The 12,500-nt window shown below is 40.0% G+C and overlaps 1 long non-coding RNA gene across 1 annotated transcript; it reads left to right on the top strand.

Moving 5' to 3' along the window:
- The first annotated feature begins 1,684 nt into the window (after nucleotides 1-1,684).
- LOC135100979 (uncharacterized) lies at nucleotides 1,685-12,335 on the top strand. The gene is made up of 3 exons (XR_010268995.1): nucleotides 1,685-1,936; nucleotides 8,808-8,913; nucleotides 11,437-12,335. It is a non-coding gene; the product is annotated as an uncharacterized LOC135100979 (long non-coding RNA).
- The last annotated feature ends 165 nt before the right edge of the window (nucleotides 12,336-12,500 follow it).

Genomic DNA, 12,500 nt, shown 5'->3' with positions numbered 1-12,500 from the left:
ATTAGAAGTTACCGGGAAGCACGAACATAAACAATGCAGTAACCTCCCCTCATGTAGTTAGCCACTTACGGATATATATATGCCATTAATATTGTTCTTTTGCAGAGTAATTACACGATATTTATGGGTGCTCTTTTTATACATATAACGCCCCCTACGAATCGTTTAATCGCGGTTGTATTTTTTCCTCTTCCCTCCACGGCTTAGGGCAACGTTTGGAGTGGCTGGTACAAATGTACTGGAAGTCCATCAAAGCGTGTTCCGTGTTTTCTCTCTCGACGGGTTTGGCTGTGCGGCGCTTACAGCTTAAATCCGCCAGGAACACTCCAGCGCCCAATATACACAAGTGCTGTCAACATTCATCCCCTCCTACCCCCTCCCTTTCATCTCCCCTCCCCTCTCCTCTCCTTCCCTCTCCTCTCTCCTTTTCCTCACTCCATCACTCGCCGACTCCCTCTGTCACTGACAACACTTTCCAGATTACGAGGGTTTAATTCCCTCAAGTGACCACTCACATTCCTGAAATAGCTATCGAGAGTCTATATTCAGATTCCTGATTGCAATTCCTGTCGCCGTCCACCTCCCAGATATCTGTCGCCTCTGCTCTGTCACCGCTGGTCAGGTCTCGCCCTCCTCAGGAAATAGTGTGGGTGGCTCTTCTCTCGTGAAAGAATGAGGCAAACATTCTTTCTGGGACGCTTTCTGAACGGCGGCCTCTTCGGGGAAAGATCGTAAAGGCTCCTCGAGGATGGACGCAAGTGGGAGGCAGCACGGAATAACTGACCAGGCATTTTGGGCTTTGAGCCTCTCTGTGTAGTTTGAAGGAATCATTTGTGACACGTGGACCCTTTGAAGACCTTACTTAACATTACTGCAGCTTATATGAAAACGGAATGTCGGGTTTAAATAGTTTTGAACAGTGTAAGGTATTTGAAAGAGTTAGTATCCTCTCTCTTTCATCACTTTCCTCAGTACCTTTCTCCCACCCTTCTTTCTTTCTTCCTTTCCCTCTTTCCCAGCAGATTTTAGACTATTTTCAGGACAGCGAGAAACAGGTTAGGAGAGCGAGGCTAAATCCGCAGCCAGCCCTACTCAGATCCCTCCCCTTCACCACAATAGCACGAGTGTTGTGTTTTGTGCACCAAATATACACTCAACTTTGACCTTACGTTGCATTACCATCCGTCCCCCTCCTCCGCCCCTTCATCCTCCCCGTCCTCCTCCACCTCCTCTTCCTCCTCCTCTTCCACCTCCTCTTCAATCATGACACTGTTCCGGTTAAATAAATGAATACAAGTGCATGATAAAAGAAGACTGAAACGATGCTTGTGTTAAAGAGAATGTTGAATTGAGGACAAGTATATATACCTCTGCCATTAACAAGAATAACTGTTACCACCACCACCACCACCACCACCACCACTACCACCACCATCCCCATCGCTTTCCCGTATTTAAGAGTCATGAATGCATCAGGTGAAAAAAAGGATAAAAAATGAAGTACGTGTCCCATTCAAGCACCGATGCACCCATTCCACGTGACCACACTCGCCTGTCCTGTTTCTCTGCGGACGGGACGGGTTGGGGCGTGGTGGGATGGGGTGGGGCGGGTTGGGAGGGGCTGGTACTGGGTGGGACGAGGCCTGGTGTGTGGGGAGGAGCGGGGTGGGGAGGAAGGGAGAAGTGAACCAGTTTCAACAGCTTTGTGATGATTTTTTTTCTTTTTTCTGTCTCTTTTTTATATTTATCTTCTCTCGTGGCTCGTAGATGGCTGAAAGAAGAAGGAAGAGGAGGAGGAGGAAGAGAAGAAGGAGGAGAACGAGGAAGAGGAAAGGTAGGAAGAGGAGGAGGGCTGTGTGGAAAGATGAAGTATGAAGAGAAGCCTCAACCCACCCCGTGAAGCACCGTAAGGGCACGCGACTCTGACCTCAAGAGCGTAAGGGAAAAAAAAGAGGCAAATCAAAGGAGAGAGAGAGAGAGAGAGAGAGAGAGAGAGAGAGAGAGAGAGAGAGAGAGAGAGAGAGAGAGAGAGAGAGACCACTGCACCAGCAGTAAAGATAAAAATAGAGAAAAAAAAGAAAATTACATAATCTCCTTCCTTCTTACTCCCTAGACGAAACTGAGATGCTGCGGTATGTAAGGTGGAAATATGCCGGGGCCATTTCGGTGGATATATATATATATATATATATATATATATATATATATATATATATATATATATATATATATATATATATATATATATATATATATATATATATATATATATATATATATATATATATATATATATATATATATATATATATATATATATATACACACACACTATTTTATTTTCGTATGCTTCCTTCGGAGACTATTAAGTCCACGTACACTCCCCGGTGCTTGGGTGTTCCTGCCCTGATACATATCCATCTTGCTCCGCCATTTAATCGTGTTCTCTCTCAGTGTCTGCCTCAGGCTGAAGAAAGTGTAATATCCTCTTCTTTTCTTCCACTTGAAGGATCATCCATCACTTGCATTGAATTTTTCAGGAGCTATTGAAGTAGCAATTTCCCGGACCACCAGCAGGAGGTCGAGGAATGGGAAGTTTGGTGCCCCTACTGCTCACCTCACTGCGTCTCTCGCTCCTTCCTGAAATGCCCATACTGCCTTACTGGTCTCCGCTTGGCCCTACACAGGCTCGCTACAATCTTTCCATGTCTCGCCTTATCCCGTTTCATTGCGTCTCTTTTCTTTGATACCATTAGCACACCCTTTTCATCCATTCTTCTTTGCCCTGTTCCTCTGTTCCTCTCCGTACTGTATTGCCAGTACTATATTATATCCAGAGGCGATCCGTCCATGTACTACACTCCTACAAAATCGGGCAGTTTTGAACATATATACCTGAGTCTCCACTGCTGTACATATCTTGTCTCAGTGTGCTTTCCTGCCTTCCACATTGCTGTTCTACACTTAAACCTCACTTAGCCCTGTATCCCCATCTTCCTGTGTTGTTTCCTCACCCCCACTCTTACCATTCACAAACACACCAGGGTTTCCCATCGTGCCCGACCCTGCCATAGTGTTATGTCTCATTCTGCCCTGTACTGTGTCCGCGTTTCGGATTCATACACCACTACCACATAGCCACGTATACACTTACTCGTATGTATTCATTCTTTCATTCAGTCATTCATTATTTAGTTCGTTTACTTAAACAGTTATTCCTTTTTACCCTCATTCTCTTTCTCTCTCTCTCTCTCTCTCTCTCTCTCTCTCTCTCTCTCTCTCTCTCTCTCTCTCTCTCTCTCTCTCTCTCTCTCTCTCTCTCTCTCTCTCTCTCTCTCTCTCTCTCTCTCTCTCTCTCTCTGTGTGTGTGTGTGTGTGTGTGTCAAACCCGCGCGCTCGCATCCTAAACAAACAATAGTCTCCTCAAAATACTCTAAAACCAAGAAATTAAATATATTACATAAAAATGAAAATTGCCTGAGCGAACAGCACAGGCTAAAGTTGTCCTGAGTTGCAAAGGAATTCACACACACACACACACACACACACACACACACACACACACACACACACACACACACACACACACACCATTGTGATGATTGTGTAACATAATATTAGTTGCACCTTTTCATAGTTTTATCATATTTTTTTTCTTAAGCACAGTGTTTCCTACTTTTAATCTGAGCCCTCAAATCTTTATAAATTTGTACACACTTTGACGTTCTGCTGATATCTGTGTGTTAAATATGTGTTTTATATACGACTTACTCAAACCAGTCTCCGTGGCGTCCTGCTGTGTGTTGTACGTGTGTCGTGTTCTGGGTTTTTCGAGGACATAGTTGTGATCAAGGTGGAATAGGAATGCCATTACGCTGCCCGAAACTTATTTCCAACGGTCCAGCAGGTACGGTGAGTACAAAATGAAAGCATATGGACATACTTCGTGGTGTGTAATGAGACGTGTGTCTCTCGGCACCCAGCGCTGTGCCGAGGAAATGAAGAGATGCCAAAGCATATCATATTAAACACCATTTTATCAAGAACAATTTGCACCTTATAATACAGTGTAGCTTTTCAACGTATTCATTTTCATTAATTAAAACGAATAGTATTCAAAGTTATAAGTTTTAATACCTAGGAATACAAAATTCACCGTGAATGTTGGTGGTGACGGCGGAGGGTGGCATGGCTGTGCAGCGCCTTCCTGCCTCGTCACTCCTAACGCCGAACACTCTAGAATAATGCAGGGTACCACGTCCACCATTATAAAATATCTGCTAACAAATAACGCCACCAATGTTTTTTTTTTTTTTTTAATCAAGAAATTGTTATAAAGGGAAAATGTAATAATTTTTTTTCTATTTTAAATTAATCTACACACGCACTTACGCACGCACGAATGAGTTGGGTGGCGTAAGGTGGATTCAGACTTGCCTCAGTAACACCTTGGCTCATTAGTGGCCTCAGTTAGGTCACCATATAGGATCTCGTCTGTAGTGTACGAGTATAATAGGGAATGTCAGTGTTTTACGAGCTGCCCTTCAATATAGCGAAATTTTTAAGGTCATTTGTCCCATTGTAAGATTTGTTTCTTATTATGAATCTGCCACTACTCGTTAGGAGTCTCTAGCTTTAATCATCTGTAATCTTAGAGGAAAATTCTTAATTAAAAAAAAAAAATTGAACTTTTGTACAGGTCCGGAACTTAGTTAAAAAAAAAATTCAATTTATTTTTTTTTTTTATCTTGTAACTGGTATATGTTCCTTACTTAAAGGAGAACGATTGTACATGTGTAATATATTCTTTTGAAGTCTTAGGAATAAGAAAAATCTCAGATAACTGGGATATGGTCCTCGGTTAATCTGGATATTAAGTCCATGTTACATACAAGCACGAAACTCACATGCTATGTAGAAGGTTCGGTGACCTTTCCGTAAAGGTAAAAAAAAATTGGGGGGCACGTGTCTAGTATGGCTGGAGAAATTCGTGATTTTCTAAGTCCAGCGAGCTCTGCACTAGTCAAGAGTAAACACTGAAATTAATTTCTTTTGTTTATAAATGGGATTTATGGGTAGCGGTATATTAGGGTTTCCAGGTATCTATACAGCTGATCCCTCCAATCACGCGCTGCCACTCGTGAGGCCAGCATTTACGACTTTCCACAGTAGATTCAGTTACACTTTTCATTTGTTTTAGAGACACGTCAGGCATTCTGACAGAGGCTCACTGTCATTTGTTAATATGGCTACCCAGTGGAGGGAGGTGAAGCGAACAATGCCAGTCTTCAGGAGAAAAAAAGTCACTATGTGGGATATTTACTAATAACAATATTTAAGATGCGGTATACAGACGTAAAGAAGAGGCTCCATGTGTTTATTAACGAAGCCACCAAACTGTACCCACCTCTATCGCTCTGAGAATCTCTACACCACACTGGTAAGGCATAACGGCATAATTTTTGAGGTCTCTCATTAACTAGATTATGCTAGGTTAGGTTAGGTTAGGTTAGGTTATGCTAGGTTACGTTAATGTTTTAGCGGGGGGGGGGGTTCCACGGCGGCCCCCTCCAAGCTAGGTTAGGTTAGGTTGGGGAAATTCGAAATATTAAGGTAAATTTCCTTAGATTTTTGAACGTCCATATTTCATTTATTTTTCTTTCCCTTTATTTTTACTTAAAAACATTTAAGACACTGAAAAGACACACCTTTTCGATTGATATATATTTCTCATATTATTATTTTTTTTCTATTCTTGATTTAATCATCTGTAATCTTAAAGAAAAATTTTGTACTCATTTTTTTTTCAATTTTTTTGTACATGTGTTCTTTGCTTAGTCCATATAACCGCGAACGTCTCTTGTTGCGATACACCTGGATAGGGAGCCACGACGCCGGGAGGCAGCAGTTGGCTCCCACAGCTCGTTAGCCGCCTCGCTTTGATGACCTGTGTGGGGCTGAGGCCTTTTGGCTACTTGTCTAGGTGAGGCGCCTTTGACCGCCTTAATAGGGACAGAACCACCTTTGATAGCATATTTGAAGAGTTTGGCTCCTTTGATTACCAGCGTCACCGGTGAACAATCACCAAACTTCAATCGCACAACACAGAAAATTGTTGTTGTTGTTGTTGTTGTGTGTGTGTGTGTGTGTGTGTGTGTGTGTGTGTGTGTGTGTGTGTGTGTGTGTGTGTGTGTGTGTGTGCTCGCGCGCGCGCGCGCGCGTGCGTGCGTGCGTGTGAGTGGTGATTCACAGAAGCAGCCACTAAGGCTGACGATGATATGATGGTTTAGAGAAATATATAATAGCTTACATTATTTTTTCTGAAGCTTTAATACAATTTTAAAGTGGTTTGTTATTAGTTAGACTATATGAGGAAGGGATGCTGAGTTATATCTCTAATTTATATTCTTCATTAGCACATATTAAAATATGTCCGCAAATAACTGACAAGCTGTGTAGTGGTTCAGAGTTACTTGTCAAAACCACCTGCTGGTCACTTGCTCTCCGGACGTAATTCATGATGTGCTCTTCTATCACGCGTTGTAGCTGTACCATGCTTTAAGTCGCAGCGTTACTACAACCCACAACAAATTGAGAAAAGCGGCCAGTTCCACATTGTCCACGTATCTGTCATCACAAACACTACAGCATCAAGATTTGTTTCATAAAGAAATTAATATGTAGTCGGTTGTTCGTGTGATATATATATATATATATATATATATATATATATATATATATATATATATATATATATATATATATATATATATATATATATATATATATATATATATATATATATACATACACGATTCAGATGAGATAGTTATTTTAGATGTGTGACATTATTGATACTCTAACAGGAACCCTGTCCTGTGTCGGGTTGATTGTGTTGAGTACCATCACAGAGTGAGATTGAAGGAAGAGCTGCAATTTGCTTGTAATACGTGGCAGCGAGGATTGTCCTGAGAATGTGTTTGTGAAAGTCTCTGTTCGCATTGTCAGCCATTCTGTGTATTGCTTCACAGTCTGACGCCGAAAATAACGTACAAATGAATAATGTTATGTCAATGATGAACAGCCAAGTAATAGCTTCGTTACTGTAAGAAGACTTTTCCTTTGTCACAGATCAGGTGAGTATCCATGGATTACTTAAGTGAAAGCTGTAAAAAGAACATCTCTGTAAAACCATGAGAAGAATGAGAAACGTTTACAAAAAGTGGATGTTCCTGATATCAAACCATAACTTTTATTAAAAAATGAGATCTCCCTTGTAATATTGAAGGTAATGGTAAAGTCTGAAATGACGGAGGAAGAGGGAAGTTAGGAGAAAAAAAAAAAAAACTACTTTGTTGAAACTTGTCATGAAAAAAATTACTTTGACAATAAAAGTAACTATAAAAAAGTAAAATATAACAAAGTGTTTAGGAGAATGTTAGCACGATAATACAACATTGATATAAAAAAAATAACATTGAGAGAAATCAGTTAACAATGACTATGAAAATAACATGATTATAAAATAATTAAGTGATAAAGAACAAAATAAACTGGAAAACAGCACAGGGACAGGGAATGTCAAGTAATTTGCTCCATGATTAATGCAGCAGCACCTTACATGACGGAGTGTTTGTTAACTAAATATTTGCAGCAAAACAAATGTGACACAAAATGTGGTAAATAAAGAAGTGGCATTACCAAACAAACCACCACCTGTCAGGCTGCCAGGTAAGTACCAAAAGGTTTTCTTTTGCATACTATTGACACAACTCTGTCTGACTCTTGTGTAAACATATCGATGATTGAAAATGAATATAAACATATATATATCCATTTTTACTTATTCCGTTTTTTTTTTTTAAACCATTGACATACTTTAAGTCATAATGAGTTGTGTCAATAATACATGAAAGGAAACACCTCCCCATGCTTCTCTGTCATCTCTATTTATGCCTTCTCTTCTTTCCTGAAACGTAATTTCACTTTCATAGAAAGCAATTTGCCAGAATTGCGTTTTATACGTGTGTGTGTGTGTGTGTGTGTGTTTGTGTATATATATATATATATATATATATATATATATATATATATATATATATATATATATATATATATATATATATATATATATATATATATATATATATATATATATATATATATATGAAAATTATATAAACAATGCATGCATACATGTTTGTGTGTGTGTGTGTGTGTGTGTGTGTGTGTGTGTGTGTGGTTGTCACTGGCGAACGGAAACAAAAAAGAGGAAAAAAGAATCCCACTGAGATACCAGTCCCAAAAGAGATGTCAAGAGAATAATCGAAAATTGGAAAATAAGTGTCATGAAACCTCCCTCTTGAAAGAGTTCAAGTCATAGGAAAGAGAAAATACAGAAGCAAGTAGGGAGCTCCAGAGTTTTTCAGAGATTTGTTTGTTTGGAGAGAAAATTGAAGAAATTCCGGCGAACTGTTTTAATTTGAAGTGAAATCATATTGCATTAAGAATCAAAGTGCGGTATAGAAAATGCTCATTCTGGGAAAAGAACGACAGCCCTAGAGAGACAGGGTACCAGGACACCAGGACAAATAGCACAAGTTGGATACAAAGTTTCAAATCTTAATCTTTCCTATGATGAATTTTCAGTCGTTTGGTGGACTAATATTTGGGTAAATATCGTAGATGTGTATTGTGAAAGAGAATAACAATGATCATGTGTTACTCAGATTGCTGCACTGTGGGAAGAATGTAGTGTTAAGTGCATGTGTTTCGATCCACCCATCTTTCTTCTTTTTTCTCTGTAGCTAGAGCCCTGCGCAGTGGTCAACAGTGGAAAGTGAGCCGAACTCGATCTCTTGCCAGCCACCACCGGAAAAGCTATGAACCAGCGGCACTCTCGATGCATTTATGGTGAGCTCGGGTTGTTAATTAAGCCTGTTGAATTATGTTCCGTCAACCATTTCATCCAAACGACTAATCAAGTGAATGTTAGATTGAAGTTATCAAGAGGCAATGAATTCCCTCACTATGCATACGTACATAGGTTTGTAATACAGAATCTGAGTCCGGTGTTTGCACTTTGGTGAATGGCATAAATAAAATAATACGCTTTATGTAGAGCCGCAAAAACTACAGCTCCATTACACAACACAATGGACGAAGCGTTAAGTCTCCGCGTTGAAAATGTTATTGGAAAGATTTATATTTTCATGATCTTTGCACTTATAGTGATTGCATGCAACATACGAATATACGTCACCATCACATAAGTTAGAGAGAACACGTGCATTATACACATAAAACTACAGTGTGGAAAACACTGCGGAATTCATACTTGTCAACTATTCATTTTACCATGAGAAAAAAATAATAGTTTAATTGTAGAGCAGTAGTTACCTCTCTTTGATGTTATGAGTTGTATGGATGGAAATTGAAATTGTGAAAGACATTTGTGTTCCTTATTGTCAGTGAACAGGTCTTTAGGTTGTGGCTTGTACTGAAGGATTCTATATTATACTGTTTGGGTAGAAAGACAAGTCATGCATAATGTTTCTTTCAAGGGCAACTGATCCTGCAAGCTTTATCAAATAAATTACTTAGCTTCGGTGTGTATTATATGTTTTACAAAGACAACATCCACAGGCACGTGAGCTTTGTGATGAAATGATGTTGAATGTGGAAAAGCCTCGATTACAGGACACCGGACACATTCCCGAGGTACAGCTGGAGTGTCGTCTTCACTGCGCAACCACGACAAACACCTCACCCATCTCACGTGCGCTACCTCCTGTGAGCGTTGCATTAATGTAAAAAAAAAAAAAAAAAGTTGAACGATCAATTTTGCATTAGGTTGTGCGCGCTCTCATCGCGTCTCCCGGCAAGAGTTAGTCTGGGTATTTCGCAGGAACATTGCAGTGATGGATTGTGAAGACTAATGAGCAAGATATTGCTGGCGCAGCTCACCCGGTACATTGTTCTCTCAGGAGTACTAGATGAACTCGTCTCTTGTCTCCACATATTAGTATAAACGTTTTGTCTTTTCCAAGAACTTCAGTAATGCTCCCTCTATTAGAATGATTTCAGTCTTTGCTTCGGCTAAAGTTGATACGTTTTTAGATATTTTAATTGGATACGGTGATTGTTCTAATTAGTTTGAATTGACTTCCACTGACGTTCAGTATCATAAAAAATAGTAAACATTTTTAGATCAAAATATTTACCTGATAATACAGGTAGGTTCCTTACTTAAAGAAGAGACATTGTTGGTGTTAAAGATTCTTTTCAGCTCACAGGAACGGCACTTACATAACAATACTCGACCTTAACCGTAGTTCACATTAAACAAAATTTACAAAGTAAAACATCAAACAGCATTGGTTTATATGAACTTTCTGTATATACTCGTATTTTCTCTAACTTTTCTTTTTAAAGCTCTGTAATTCTGAAAAAAATATCAAAGCTTTTCGTCTACTTTCTAATCCCAAGCCTAAAAAGAAAGTGGACAATTATCGATCTTATAATATTTATCTCACAAAAGTGAGTCAGTCTACCTTATTAAAATGGAGAGTTTTGCTTGCTATGTAGCACCACACACACAAAAAAAAAAAAAAAAAAATGGAATTTAGAATGAGCCTAGAAACTTCCTTAGACTGCAGGCCTTACCACAGACTTCATTACTGAAAGGAATGTATAGAGTTGTTGTAATTTCATGATGGTCACTCACAAGTAGTGTAACATTAATGTGCTAACTAATGCGTATTAGTTATCATGCGTATCTAACGATACGCATGATAACTCCCCGGTCGCCTTCCCTTGGCCTTCTTTTTGTTTCGTGTCACGGCAGGTAGTGGAATGATACACTTCCAGCCAGACGCCGACCGTACGCACCTTCGACGAGCACAGAAAATAAAAATAGGGTCCAAGAGGATCGGAAGGGTAGAAATTTGAATGAAAAGAAAATGTGAAATGAAAGAGATTGCCGATATTTTTTTTTCCGACGTGTTTGTTGTGTGTACGAATGTCTGATATCATTTTTTTATTTGATTTGCGATCTCTTTTATGGAAATCAGTAGGCCAGGAAATCGGGTAATGTAATATTTGTTGTAGAATTTACCTTTCTTGTAGGACGCACCCCGTGTTTTTGATGGCAGGCAGCAGCAGCAGCAGCAGGTGGTGTGTGTGTGTGTGTGTGTGTTTACCTGGTATTCTACATGTCGCGGAATCCCTATATGTGTAATGGAATCATATATGTGTATCACTTAGGATGAGCAAGTCTCTACGTACGAGCGCCTGCTTTGTGAGTACTTTGGATGAAGCAACTTTAGGTAAACATTGGTATCTTTTTTTCCTTCTTTATCTTAGTTGTTTTGCTCCTTCTCCTTTCCTCTCGTCACGGCGTCCTCGTAAACAATCGGCTTTCCGCCCCTCTTTCAGTATCGGCAGCCGCCACGCCGCCGCTCACACAGTGCTTCTTCGCCGGAAGGGTTGGCGGTGGCTGCAAGTTTAAGAGCGAGACGCCGTACCCTTATCAGTGGTGACTGCGCCGGGGCTCACGCACACTTGCCTTTTGTTGCGTTGCAGTAAAAGTAAAATTGCTGAACACCCGAGGGCTACAAGGTCGACGAGTACGTGTTAAAGGCACCTGCAGCACCACCTCAGCCTGAGTGATGGCAGGGAAGAGCTGGAGGGCGGTGGTGGTGGTGGTGGTGGTGGTAGTTATATTCCAGGAAAGTAAGATGAAGCTATCTATCTAATTTTGTTTTTAATGTTGACAGTATTCTCTCTCTCTCTCTCTCTCTCTCTCTCTCTCTCTCTCTCTCTCTCTCTCTCTCTCTCTCTCTCTCTCTTTCTCGCTTACCAGCACGTTTATTTAATTTTCATTCAATTTTAAATGTTTATCTTTGTTTATGTCTGCTTGTTTGTCTGTCTGTCTGTCTGTGTGTCTGTGTATGCCAGTGAAAGTCAGTGTAAATGTCTACCGGTTGGTCTGTCTTTTTTGTCAGCTTACCTGTATTTCAGTGTATGCATGTTCCTTAAACACACACACAAAACACCTAAAATGTCTCTGTCCGTTTTCTATGGAGCATATTTTCATTAACTCTTTCAAAATTAACTTAATTACCATTTCGTTCCGTTTTCTTTCTGTCTTGTTTTCGTCTCCCCACTTTTCTCCCTCCCTCTACCACCCCAGTACTAGCCTCCTTCCACCCCTTTACACCTTTCTCATACGCCTTTACCCGTAGCGTCCCTTCCCTCGTCCCTTCTAGCCTCCATCTCTCCTCTCTCTCTCTCTCTCTCTCTCTCTCTCTCTCTCTCTCTCTCTCTCTCTCTCTCTCTCTCTCTCTCTCTCTCTCTCTCTCAACATTTCCTAGAACCGAGTCTTTTTTTTTTTTTTTTTTTACCTGTCAAGAACGCCTAAATTAACAAATGTGATTAATTAGAGAATGTTCGTCGGGAAGTTAATGATCAACAGACTAACTGTTTTGAAGATGCTCTGA

The sequence above is a fragment of the Scylla paramamosain genome, chromosome 1 (assembly GCF_035594125.1).
Source record: "Scylla paramamosain isolate STU-SP2022 chromosome 1, ASM3559412v1, whole genome shotgun sequence".
Classification (NCBI taxonomy): Eukaryota; Metazoa; Arthropoda; class Malacostraca; order Decapoda; family Portunidae; genus Scylla; species Scylla paramamosain.
The sequence above is the reverse complement of the archived record's forward strand: the minus strand, read 5'-3'. Positions and strand labels throughout refer to the sequence as shown.